General features: G+C 39.4%; 1 protein-coding gene across 3 annotated transcripts in view; it reads right to left on the bottom strand.

Moving 5' to 3' along the window:
• Window positions 1-13,577, bottom strand: part of CBX5 (chromobox 5) — a 34,513-nt gene extending 20,936 nt beyond the window's left edge. Inside the window, exons 1-2 of one of the 3 annotated variants that reach the window (XM_043882039.1) lie at window positions 13,421-13,543; window positions 13,158-13,254 (exon numbers count right to left, since the gene is read on the bottom strand). The gene's annotated coding sequence lies outside the window, so the exon portion shown is untranslated. Of the gene's footprint in view, window positions 1-13,157; window positions 13,255-13,420 lie in introns of all 3 variants that reach the window. The other 2 variants (XM_043882048.1, XM_043882018.1) reach the window with 2 other exon arrangements.
• Between the last annotated feature and the right edge of the window lie 108 nt (window positions 13,578-13,685).

Raw genomic sequence — 13,685 nt, 5'->3', positions numbered from 1 at the left:
AATGCCAAAGGAATTAGATCAGAGTTGTGATTCTGTGATTAACTTGCCATGTGTGATCCTGAATAAATAAATTTTAGGTCTAACCCCAGAATCACTAAAGGGGGTCAAATAAATCCCCACTGCCTACCTCCAAGGGAAAGGGTGAGTTTATGCTGAAACCAAAGGCTGTTAAGTCCCTCAAGAGAAGCTTTTATAAAATATTACAGGGCCTAATACAACAGCAGCAGGAAATACGTGACCTTCCAAATTCCTAAGCCATTAAGCCATATCACATGCAGTAACTCCCGCAGTTTAACATGTTAGAGAGCAAGAAAGGAGGAACCTTGTCTTTGTTAACCTGGTGCTGGTAAACTAATAAACTTTCAGAGAAAAGGCAGGCAACCTTTTCTCTCAAGGGCAAAATTCTTACTCCTTAAAACTCAGGGAAACATTGGAGATTGCAGAATGAAAAAACAGCAGTTCTGTGAAGGGATAAGGGAGAGGAAAGAATGACAGCAATACTAAGATTTTAGTGAAACCTTTCAGGAAAACAAGGGAATCCAATGAGGAAAGGAACAAAAACATTCCGGCGTCCATCTTTCTCCTTAAAATATCAGGGAATAAAGAACCAGATCAATTCCCTCTTTCCCACTCTTAACAACTGGCTAAAAGGCACATGGCTAAGATCCCTTTCTCTTTGGGAAATGGGTTTTGCAACAGCTGACAAATCAAATTGGGCCTGATGCCAGGAGTCAGAGTCCAACCATAATATTCTGTAAAGAATGGCACGCAATTGTCTTGTAAATCTCCTGGACAGTCACAGATCAGAAGCTGGCAAGGATGACGACATAGTTCTGATGGAATGTGTCTTATCTTAACCTTGAAGTTACAGATCTGCTCAGGAGCAGCAGTAAGAAATGAGAAATGCACTCAGACATCGGAGGGGACATAATTCTCTTTTAGACAGTGCGACCCAGTGCATTAGGGTCAAATGAAACACAAAGCCAGACGGACAATTTAAGGGCTAGAGCCTGGACCAGATAAAGCATCTAGACTGGTGGTTCACGCTGAGCTTGGGAGGAGGGAGTGTTCCAGTGTGAGAAATGAGACATGGCTGGCAGGATGATGGAGAGATTAAGGTAGAATCCCGATACCATGACGGAGGAAGAGAGGCTGAGCCTCTTGAGCACAACCTTATTATCCTTATGGAAATCTCCATGGGAAGGGGTGAGCTTCTCAAGTCCCATCTTTCAGACATAACAGATCTCGGCCTTTTCTTGAACACACGCAGGAACTCTCTGGTAAAGAAAGGCATCAACAACTACAGATAGAATCCAGCAATTTAACTGCCCATCAGATCACGAGAAAGAGCAGGCCCCACTAACCCTTCATATCAATGATACAAGGCAAATTCACCTTACAGGCAGGCCCCTGTGTGCTGGGGGAAAAACACCTAAACCAGGGAATCTGGTGAGAATTCAGCCTTGGACAAACATCAAAGACCTTTGCCGTCAGGCACAGTCAGAACGCACATTCCAAGTCGATGATAGGAAACTTCTTTAACAGATGAAATCTTCCAGAAGAAAAAAAAAGAGAAAACAGGAAGAGGTGAGGAGGTGAAGCAGAGAGGGACCAAAAATCCCACACATTGTAAGGGTAAAAGAAGATTTAAAAAAAAAGGTAAAAACTGCCAGTCCCCAGAAATTTAGAGAGGACATCACAGAAAGCTGGGGCAACCCAGAAGAACAATAAATGTCATGATTAACTGGTTGCATTAACAGATCAATACTGGAAACAGAACCACTCAGGTAAGACTGCTGGTTTCTGTACTCTGCCCAATCCCTCCATTCACTACTTATCAAAGTCAGTTGTCCTGCTGGCTTTTGCATTTTCATGACCACTTACAAGCAAAAGCATACACACATACACACACGTGTGTACACATATATGTATACACACACACACACAGTGTGTATATATATATAAACTAGGACTTCCCTGGTGGTGCAGTGGGTAAGAATCCGCCTGCTAATGTAGGGGGACACAGGTTGGATCCCTGGTCCAGAAGATTCCACATGCCGCAGAGCAACTACGCCCATGCACCACAACTACTTTAAAGCCCATGCGCAGCAGTGAAGACCCAGGGCAGCCAAAATACACATACATACATATATATAATAATTCTAAGTCTTTCTCTAAGCTTTCTTTGTATTGTTTAAAAAGTAACAAAAGCAACTGCTAAGCTGCCTCACTGAACTACGTGCTGAACTATCTGGCAGTGGTAGTCAAATCAAGTGTCAAAATGCATTAATCAATGAGCTCTTTTATAGAATTTTAATATAAGTTTTATAAGCAAACTAAGAATGCAAATCTTCTATAAAAAAAAGTCATTCTATAGAGCAGCAAAGGTCCCTCTCACATGTGTTAATTAAATACGCCACTGACAGGCGACTTCCGTTGGTCCAGGCTTGAGAAACTCCCAAGTCTCCCCTAAGACCCTTGGGGAAAGCTGTTGGCTTATGTGAAGATTAAACTGTCAGCTACAGCGTTGTCTTCAAGGCGTCCTCTTTATAGCCTATTGTAGCAAATAAAACAGATGAAAAGAAACCAAATTTACAGAACCATTTTAATCTGGTCTGTATTCTTTGCTCTTTATAGATCTAGAAGTACCAATGGTTTTAGGTTTGTCACACATACAGCATAAAACTAAAATACCCTCTATAAAGATGTTTTCTTCCACTAGATTTATGATTTCCAAAGTATTAGCCATGTGGCATCTTAACAAAAACACAGCATAGAGATGCACATTACAGCTGTCCTGGCTGTCTCAGGTTTTGTTAAATGGGCTGATAACTATCACTCCACCTCCACCAAAAGCCTATGAGCATCCAATTCAAGAGGAGTTAAAAGCTTTTTAAATGTCTATTTAAGAGACTGGATTAGGAAAGAGTTGAGGAGGAAGATTAACTGTGGTCGTTAACACCCCTATCATTAACAAGCCACATATAGGCAACACAAACTTTATTAATAGAGAGGAGTGTGGAGAGAGGAAATGCTTCTCCCTTGGCTCGCAGAGCTCCAGTTCTCCATCCTTTAAAAATCAGGCCAAGGCACTGCTTCCACCAGTCACAGAATTATTCTGGGGCAAAGTATCCTATTTGCTGATTATCTAACCCTCCCGCGCCAGGAAGCAAGGGAGTAGAATCTTTTCTTCCTTTAGATTAAAACATACACATTATAAATGGAGATAAAAGCTACCTTATAAATTTCATTGTATTGTCCTCTAAGCTCTGACCCCATTAAAAAATATAAATGAATGTGTACTACAGATGTTCTCAGAACAACTCAGTTTTACGTTTGGTTCATTGGTACATTTAGCATTAACACAAATTCTTACCAGATCACAATCCCACAAAATAACCTTACATGGGATTTGTTTTTTCCTATATTCAAATCTACTGTGTTTCATCTCTCAAGTGTCTACTTTCTCTAAATTTAGTTAGGGAACACCTAAAGCCATCATGGGCAAGAAGTTAGCTATTCAATTGTTTCTTGATTCAAGAGAAAGTAGAATTTGGTGCCACTAAGGGGAAATGTCTTCCAGATGGTGCCTCTGAACACCTCTATCCTTGGAATGTACTGAATTTCTCAAAGTACCACAGTCTCTGGTGTTAATCTCACACCAACTCCTCTCTATTAATTAAATATGATGAAGCATGAACTAGTAGAGCTTGTCACCTTTCACGAGGAACCTGGCAATTTCTCCATAAATTTTAAGAAAAATGGATAAGAGTACCATTTGAATAGATGACTGCAAATCTCAGATTTTTACATATCACTTTAGCAAATCATGTTCACAAAATATGGAGGGGTTAAAAGAGAACTGAAGTGCCCATCCCCAATTAAAATTACAGTCATAAAGCATTTCTCAAATAGTCATAAACTTAAGATTCACACTTATCTAGCTTGTACAGATTTTGGTTATCAGCAGCTTAAGGGTTACAATGGCTTCTTCAGGTCATTTCAACATATCCTCTATTTGAAAGAAGAGCTTCTACTATGCCTAACAATTTACATTCTACCATAGTCTTAGTTTACCAAAGACATTCAAGAGTCATAAAAATTAATTTGCATAACCATAAAGTAAAATCGCTAATGTAACTATTGAGATGGTATTAGACTTTAAATCAGTAGGCTAAAATCTGATTAACACATCCTGACAAAAAAAGTTTCTATATAATTGGAATAAGAAAGATATCTGACTGTAAACCTTCCAGGAGTAAAAGAGCATTCCTTCAACATATGGCATAGTTTTGTGCTCTGCCATTACCTTGGTGTATTAGCAACATGAATTATATTGAAGTCATAGCCTACAATTTAGATAAATAAAATCAACCCAGTATTGAATTTTTTCCCATCCCCATACAACGGTATCCTTGGCAGCTCCTTGGCCATCTATTAAGATCCTGACCAATTTCTCTCTGTGGCAATTTAAAAGCTGTAAAAAAATACATAATGGGTGATGACAGGAGAAACAAACCCACACCAGAAATTATTGAACCTTGTACATCTTTGCAAGTGTCTCTATTGACATATAAGTGTGAGTTACTACGCTACAATATCATAAAAGTGTGCTCTACACTTTAGATATATTGATAGTTAAATGCAAAAAAAGGCCACCATCAGATAAATGGCTTAAGGGATGGCCAATCTCAGACCACCCAGCTCTTCCACTGAGCATTCTGACACATTGCTTAAGCCAAATAAGATGTTTTTGTCCAGCTTCCAAACATCATCCCGACTCAGAGCCTATGCCAAAAGGATAATACAGTAATACTGACCCTTGCTCTAAAATTGTCTGGTTGGTTATATATTTATTGAGAGCCAAGTAAGTGTCAAATAGTGCATGAGCACTGAGTTTTAAGCCCATCTTCAACTTAAGAACTAAGCTGAAGTATCACCAAGTCTCTCCTTGGTTCAGTCAGCAATGGCTAGCACCATCCCAAAGGTTGTTGTAAAAAAAAAAGCTATTAAAAGGGCAACTAGTTAACAGTCAGTATCAGAACTAGGAATAAGATGTGGGTCCTATCCCAACTAGATCACTGAAAAGTTGAACTAGACAGATCACTTAACCTAAGGTTTAGCATTTTGCCCTGCTTATCTCACAGGTCTGCTGTGGGGGAATAAAAAAATTAGAAAAAACCTTTAAATATATAAAGCAGAGAAGTTAAATGTCTGATAGTAGATGAAGTTAAAAATACACTTCTATCTTCTGGAAGAGTCTGTATAGGATTGATGTTATTTCTTCCATAGAAGTGGGTAAAATTCACCTGTGAAGCCATTTGGACCAAGAGTTTTTCTTTGTGGGAAGGCTTTTAACTACAAATTCCATTTCCTTAATACACACAGGGATAGTGAGGTACTTAATTTCTTCTGAAGTGAGCTTTGGTAGTCTGTCTTTCAAGGAAGCCATTCATTTTATCCTAGACATTAAATGCACTGGCATAACTTCATAATTCTCCCTTGTAAAACTCTGTCAGTGTCTATAGGATTAGTAGTGATATCCCTTCTCTTATTCCTGATGTTAGTAATTTGTCTTTTTTCCACTGATCAAACTTGCTCACTACATTATCTTCTCCAAAAAAAACAACTTTCAGTTTCATTGATTTTTCTCTGCTGGTCTTGTTTTATACTTCATCAACTATTCACTGCTTTTACTTTCACTATTTCCTTTCTTCTGCTTACTGTGGGCTTGATTTTTTAAAACTGAATGAATTTGTCATGTAATACTGTAAGTTTAAGGTATAGAGCATGTATATCTTTGATACATTTATATATTGTAATATGGTGGACAGTGTAGTGATGTTTATCACATTATATAATTACAGTACAATATTATCCATATTCATGATACCATGCATTAGGTCTTTTTTTATTTTTTATTTTTAAAAATAATTTTATTTTTGGCTGCACTGGGTCTTCATTGCTGTGTGAGGGCTTTCTCGAGTTGTGGCGAGCGGGGGCTACTCTTCGTTGCGGTGCACGAGCTTCTTTTTGCAGAGCACAGGCTTTAGGTACACTTGCTTCAGCAGTTGCAGCTTGCAGGCTCTAGAGCATGGGCTCAGTGGTTGTGGTACATCAGGTGGAACCTTCCCAGACCAGAGATCAAATTCATGTCCCCTGCATTGGTAGGCGGATTCTCATCCACTATGTCACCAGGGAAGTCCTGCATTAGGTCTTTAGAGTTTATTTACTACTTATACAACTTTGTACCCTTAAACATCATCACTCTTATCCCTTTTTCTAGGTTAAGACAGAAAGACTCTAGATCTTTCCACCTTTTTGGAAAAACCTTTTATTTGTATTGAGGTATAGCAGAGTAACAATGCTGCAAGTTTCAGGTGAACGCTAAGGGACTCAGCCCTACATCTGCACCTGTCCCTTCTCCCCTTAAACCCCCTCCCCTCCAGGCTGGCATGTTACATCCATCAGCGCTTCCTGTGCTATATGGTAGGACCTTGTTTATCCATTTTAAACATAGCAGTGTGTCCATGTCGATCTCAAACTTTGTGTTTTCAATTAAAGCATTTAATACTATAAATTTTCCTCTAAGCACTGCCTTGGCTATATCCCACACATTTTGTTATGTCATCATTTCTTTTTATTCAGTACAAAATATTTTCCAATTTTTTGTGTGATCTTCTCTTTGATCCATAGGTTGCTCAGAAGTGTATTGTTTAGTTTCAATTATTTGGGGTGTTTTCCAGATGTCTTTCAGTTACTGATTTCTAACTCCATTACAGCCAGAAAACATACTTTGTATAATCAAATCCTTTTGAGATTTATGACAGATGGCCTGACTTGTTAAATGTTGCTGTGCACTTGGAAAAAAATGTGTATTCTGCTTCCGTTGGGTGGAATATCCCATGAATGTCTATGGTATCAGGCTCATTGACAGTGCTGTTCCAGTCTTTACTGCTTTGCTGTCTACCTGTTCTATTAATGGGCTTCTCAGGTAGCACAGTGGTAAAAGCATCTGCCTGCCAATGCAGGAGACTCTTGTTTGATCCCTGGGTTGGGAAGATCCCCTGGAGTAAGAAATGGCAGCCCATTCCAGCATTCTTGCCTGGGAAATGCCATGGGCAGAGGAGCCTAGCAGGCTATATAGTCCATGGGGTTGCAGAGTCGGACATGACTGACCCCACAGCACACATTATTTCAGTTCTTTTTTAGACTAAAAGGAGGTGTTGAAGTTGCCAATACAATTGTGAGTGTGTATTATTTAGTTCTATTGTTTTCTTTCTTGTATTTTGATGCTTATTATTAGTTGTGTAAATTTTAGAATTATTGTATCCTCTTGATGAAGTGATCGCTTATCACCTACATTAGTGTTAACTCTTTGCCCTACTTACCTCACGTCTGTTATGGAAAAAGAACAAGAAAACACTTTGGAAAGTACACAGGAAACAAAAGGTAAAATGTTTGATAACAGAAGTAGTTAAAAATAACTTTAATGAATTTTCCGAGCTATCTGTAAGTTTTATCTATCCTTGTCTCCAACTACACGTATAAATGAGGCTTGCCTATGTTTATCAGATTACTAGATATAATTTATTGTTGTGAAATACTGAACAAATTAGCAGTATATTACCCTCCACAACTCCCTGTGAGGTAAGTGAGTCTTACTGATTTAGGGATGGGAAACAAGGCACATGGAGTTCAAGGATTTGCCTCAGAAACCAAAGATAGATTTCCCAGCCTGTTGGGTTGACCTCTTTGTAAAGGGCATTTTATTCCGACATAATTATGCCCGCTGGCTCAGATATGAACTTGTTTTATTCTAAGAATTGTAGATTACAATCAGAGAAACACTTGAATTCAATTTGGTTCCTCCACTCCATGGAATAAATAAATAACGAGTGTGTTATAAAACTTGATCTTGAAGCAGTCCTTTCAATGACACCATCTCAATCCCATGCTTTCTCTGGTGTGCTTCCTAGCAATGAAACATGATGGAACAGGTACTCAGTAAGTCTGAAGAGTAAGACTGCACATCGGAGCTTCCCTGAAGGTCCAATGGTTAAGAGCTTCCACTGCAGGGAACTAAGATCCAGCATTCCGCACAGCCAAAAGAAAAAAAGACTGCAAGTGAAAAATTTAAAATCTAGGTCCATGACCTAGTTTCAGGTAGAAAAATCTGTCAGGTTTTTTTTCCTTAAAATTCTGCTTACTCCCCTCTCTTAAAAGAAATTTATCTTAACTGAGGTAAAATTGACTTTAAGTCTTTAAGTTTGATGAACTAGTCTTACTGGATAGGAAATCCAGACTACACAGTCCTCAGCTTCATTGGAATGACTGAAAAGTGGTTCAGCTAGTCCATCACACTCATTTTAGAAAATCACACACAAGTTCAGGTTTGTTATCACTGTGTTAATACCCTGAGAAATTGACAACCAGTCAACAACTCAGTTTTCTGTCCCTCAAGTTCTAGGGAAAACCAGTTGGACTACACTGGCCCAAAATATAAGAACGAGTTCTTGATTTGCATTTAAAATTGACTTCAAAAATAAACTCCCAGGACAATCTAGGAGTCACTTCATAAAAAATGTTAGGTCTAGAGAACTATTAGTTATCACCTAGCCAATTCCTTCCATAAGAAACTAAGGACCAAATGGCTCACTTTGACTTCCCCTACTCCTCACCACTTGCTCCTCATTTTAAAAAATAACCTTTTCTTTTTTGAATTAGGTAATATTTATTTGGATAGGGATTAAAGAACCAGGGTATAGCAGTCTGAATGGTGCCCCCCACCCCACCCCACCCCCCCGCAAAGATATCCATGACCTAATCCCGCAAAGTTGTGACTAGTACTTTATATGGCAAAAGATGTGCTTTAAAGATGTGAAAGGAGAAATTTATCCCAGATTATTAGGTGAGCCTTAAATGCAATCACACATATCTTTTTAAGAGGCAGGAGTTCTGAGAGAGACATATAGAGAAAGCAATGTGAAGACAGAGCAGGGAGTGAGAAGGCAAGGAAAACAGACAACCACCAGAAGCTAGAAAGGCAAGGAAGGGATTCTCCCCTAGGGCCTCCAGAATGGGCGCAACACCTTGATTGCAGACTTCTGGCCTTCAGAATTGTGAAAGAATAAACTCTTGTTGTTTGAAGCCACCAGGTTTGTGGTAATTGCAGCCACAAGAAACTAAGACACAGGGGAAATAAAATTTTAAAAATAATAAGCCAAACATTTATAAAACTAATTACTGATGCAAAAAAAAAAAAAAAAAGTGCTTTAAATGACCCAAAGAATGCCTAAATCCTCTAATCTTTCATTTTAAAGGTAAGCTGAGGCAATCAGAGGATGCAATTTACCTAAAAGGATGGCAGATCTGAGAAGACAAATTCAGAAAGGTCTAATATTTACATAGCTGCTAACAAGAACAGAGTAGGTTTTCTCCCAAACATGCTAGCTGGTAGAGCTCCCGGGCAGACTAAACATAGGCAACAGTTGTCACTGTGGGTGTTCTGCCAACACAAGTGTAAAGTTGTCATCAGAAATGAATATGTGGCTTCGAGTGGCTTACAGAAATCCAACAAATCTGCGTCCTGGACTCTGCACAAGCCAAGTCTTCTCACGATGACCTGGACTCCTTCCCATTAGTACAATGATCAGTTAAAGCCATCCTCTACAAGGAGGGAAGGGAAATCAATTTATGTCAGAGAAAAAGGACAATTGCCCAGAGTCCAGGGTCATCAATAACAATGTGTAAATATCAGCCATACTGAGTCAGTTATAAATGATATCTAGCACTATAATTTATTACTTTTAAAGTCAACATCCAGAGCATTTAGGCCCAATTTCATATTAGGTGAATGGAAACAAAAACAGACCAAGTAAAAGGACAAGAAAAAAATGCTTTACCAGGAGATGTGATATGAGCTATTTCAATAAGATATAAAAATTATGCTATGTGGTTAAATAAATGGTAAAAGCAAAAAATACTAGTCTTCCTCAGAAACCTCTGTACCCTGGATAGCTTTCTCTGTTTTCCAGAAATATTGTCAAAGGCTCTCAAAATCACCAGAACTTTCCTAGATATATAAAAATCCAATCAATTCAAAGGTAATCTGTCTTTGTCTTTCCCCAGTTATCATCCTGCTCACCTAGTACCTGAGAGAAGCTGTCCACCTACCGGATTTCAGACAGACTAATGAAGACGTGTTATTTTTCCTTTTAGACAACAATCATTTTATGTTTGGATGCAACAGGATATGCCTCTAAGTTCTAAGCACAAGTGTCTGAAATTTTTGTAACATACACTCAGCATTTTGTACCGCTAAGAGTGTGTAAGTTAACAATCAAAACAAGTTCTCCAAAAGCAAGAAATAAAAGTCTAAACTTACAATTTTCAATATGACAGTCTCAGATTTCAATTAAAAACTACTCTCCAAAATTCCCCCACCAGAGAGAAATGCTTATCAGACCTATTAACTATGAAAGTGTAAGAGAACTTACAATAAAAAAGCAACTTTTACTCACACATCACAGTAAACCAAAAAGTCTAGGTGCAAGTCCTGAAAATTTTCAAATAAAGATATACTATTAAATAACATCAAATAAAGGATCACTGATTAATTTGTTTATAGACCAAAGTAGGTAGGGCTGGAGATGAAAGGTTACTCAGTAAGGAGGCATGTTTTGGTTTACCTGTTCTTCAAGTCAGTATTTCTTTTCCCCCAAAGTATAGGTCTCTAAACAGCTGAAAAATCAGTTCAGCAGAAATCAACCTGTGTTTTTAAAAAAATGAAATAGAGTACTATAAATGAGAAAATGTCAGAATGCTTTGCATATCTATTTGTATAGTGAAACTTTAAAGGAAAGAGGATTAAGTCAGATGAGAATGTAAGAAGCATCTGAAGCAAAGTCTACCTCTCCAAAAACTTATTTGCCATTATTTGAGGAACCCAAACACAAGATGCAATCAGTATTTAAATGGAAAGAAATGGTAAAAACGTTAATGTAGCTTTCCTTTTATCCAATCAAACAGTGATCACTCTACATCTGAAGAGATAATCATAAGGACTTAGTGATCCATTTACCAAAGAACACTTCCTAAACACTTCACCCATCTTCTCTCTAAATTCCAACTGGTAAAATAAAAGATTTTGACAAAATAATTGATTCTACCATCTGTCATTTCAGATCAATGGTTTTCAAGTGGAAACTCTGCACCCTTCCCTCAAAGGACATTTGGTGACATTTTGATTGACACAAGAAGAGGTGTGGGGGAGGTGAAATGCATTTATCAGGCTCAAAATGTCAATATTGCTGAGACTGAGAAACTCTATAGTAGATCAAGACTGTATTCCTTTCAAACTTAAATAAATCAGGAACAGATGGGGCTTCCCTGGTGGCTCATATGGTAGCCTGCCTGCAGTGCAGGAGACCAGAGTTCGATCCCTGGTTCGGGAAGATCCCCTGGAGAAAGGAATAGCTACCCACTCTAGTATTCTTGCCTGGACAATTCCATGAGGAATTGGCAGGAGCCAGGCAGGAGCCTGGCAGGCTACAGTCTATGGAGTCGAAAGAGTCAGACAGGACTGAACAACCAAAGCTTTCACTTTTTTTTTCACCCTTAATCTGTATCACTTTAGTTCTTATAAATGTTATAAACAAAGCAGCTGCATTATTAGAATACCTACAAACAGCCTACAAGCAAGTACAAAGTAGGTTTTCCTTTTGCAAGTGCCAAACAGAAAAATCTTTCCTCTGTTCACAATAAGCTCAGTTAAAACCATCTTCCTTTTGTATGTCAGAAAGGTCTCTACTCATAACAGTACTTCATGTGTATCTGAATTTATTACAATATTTAAAGGTTTTCTCTTTGACAATAAATCAGTAAATAATAGAGCAGTATAGACTCTGATACAGTCAATATGTAATTAAAATGTTTTGCTAAAATATACTGGACAGAGTAGAATGGCCATTACCAACACGATATGGACTGCTTATAAAATACTTTGAAGGAAATATAATCAAAAGGCAAAAAAAAAAAAACCCAGGTGATGAATGAGTCCTATCTCCAACATCCTAAGTATCAACTTCCTTAAGCAACTTGTTTTTTTATCTAAATCCAGATATCCTCAAAGAACAGCAGAAAGGGCTTAGGAGATCTGTAATTAAAAGAGAGAGAAAGATACAGAGAAAAGATCCTCAGAGAAGAACTTAAAAGATTTTGAGGACATGGGCAATGCTTGTAAAACACTTAGCATGATGCCTAGCAAGTACTCTCAGAAAGTCACCTTTTCAAAATTTGTATTTTAAAATCGAGGGTCACCTTAGTTCTTAACGGAAAAATAGCACTTTTTTCAGGTGTAAGGAGGTGGTGAGAAGTACTTGCTTGTAACTAAAAAACACAAAAACAATTGGCTTTAAAATTTAACTTTAATCACAAATTATTATCCCTGCAAACATTTAAACATTGGAGATTCAACCTGACTCCATCCCACTGTAACCCTGGAGGTAACACCCTTTGTTATTAGGCTTGCCAAAACTTTTTCTATGGATTTACAAATCTCTTTGTCCGTGGAAATATGCATTATTACTATTATGTTGACTTTTTCTGGGTACCTTTCCGAAACAGTACAAAGAGATTTAGCCTATACTTTCTAATATTTCAAGTCAGTCTTCGTAAAGGAGTTTTCAAAGTAAAAAAACATTCCTTGTCCCCACCCCCCCCCAACCTAAAAATGTGGGATTGTAGGATGTACCGATGCGGGAAAACAAAAGCCAAAATTCAGGCATTCAGGAGCAAACTTACATCTTCCCTACCAGGTAAGTGTGTGGCCTGGAAGGCCAAAGACTTCGTTCAAATCATTGTGGATAAAATACCCACCCCCACGCGCCATCGCAGGCAGTGACTCCTCATCCTCGCATCCCCAAATCTAAGACCTCCCTCTGCTGGAGCGCTGATTGGACTGTCAGCCCGAGCGCTTTCAATAGGCTGTGTGCCTACTGGCTCCAGATTTGGTCTATCCATTTAAGCGCTCGACTCCCGCATCCCCCATTGGAGTCAAACCGCTGCCTCTCGGAGGAGCCCAACCTACCGCGCGCTTCGTGCTCATTGGCTCAGTGAGCCGCTGCTCAGGAGGAGCAAGCCCTCCTCCTACATACCGATGGCCCAAGGACCGGTCAGTCGGCAGCTAAAGGCAGACCCAATTGGCCTATACACTCGCCAGTCAAACTCTTCGGCTGCAAAGCTCCACAGAACCTACGGGGATAAAACATCCCGCCCCTGTTCTTCCATTGGTTGGGTGGACCCACCGCTCCCCCTTCACGATCCCCCACCCCGCGGTCCATTCATTACACACAATAACGGGACCAATTGGAGTCGGTTCAAGACCTCGTATGCGTAGGCAAGACTGTCCGCCACTTACCCGGGATCAAGACCGATCACTCACGCTAACGCCTCCCCTGTTCTTCTGTGGTGAGGCCACAAGCCACCGCCGCTGCCGCCTTCTGCGCAACGCCAACCGCCCGCCAAAACGGATCCTTCCCTGCGCCTGCGCGACCAATCCTGAGACCGGACCCTTTCCCCGCCCATTACGCCTGCGCAAAAGGGGGCCCAACTCCCGCCACTACGCAGGCGCTTTAGGTTCGCCGCCGTCTCCTGCCCGCCATTTCACGTGTTCCTAGCGCCAG

Source organism: Cervus elaphus, chromosome 3 (assembly GCF_910594005.1).
Source record: "Cervus elaphus chromosome 3, mCerEla1.1, whole genome shotgun sequence".
Taxonomy (NCBI): Eukaryota; Metazoa; Chordata; class Mammalia; order Artiodactyla; family Cervidae; genus Cervus; species Cervus elaphus.
The sequence above is the reverse complement of the archived record's forward strand: the minus strand, read 5'-3'. Positions and strand labels throughout refer to the sequence as shown.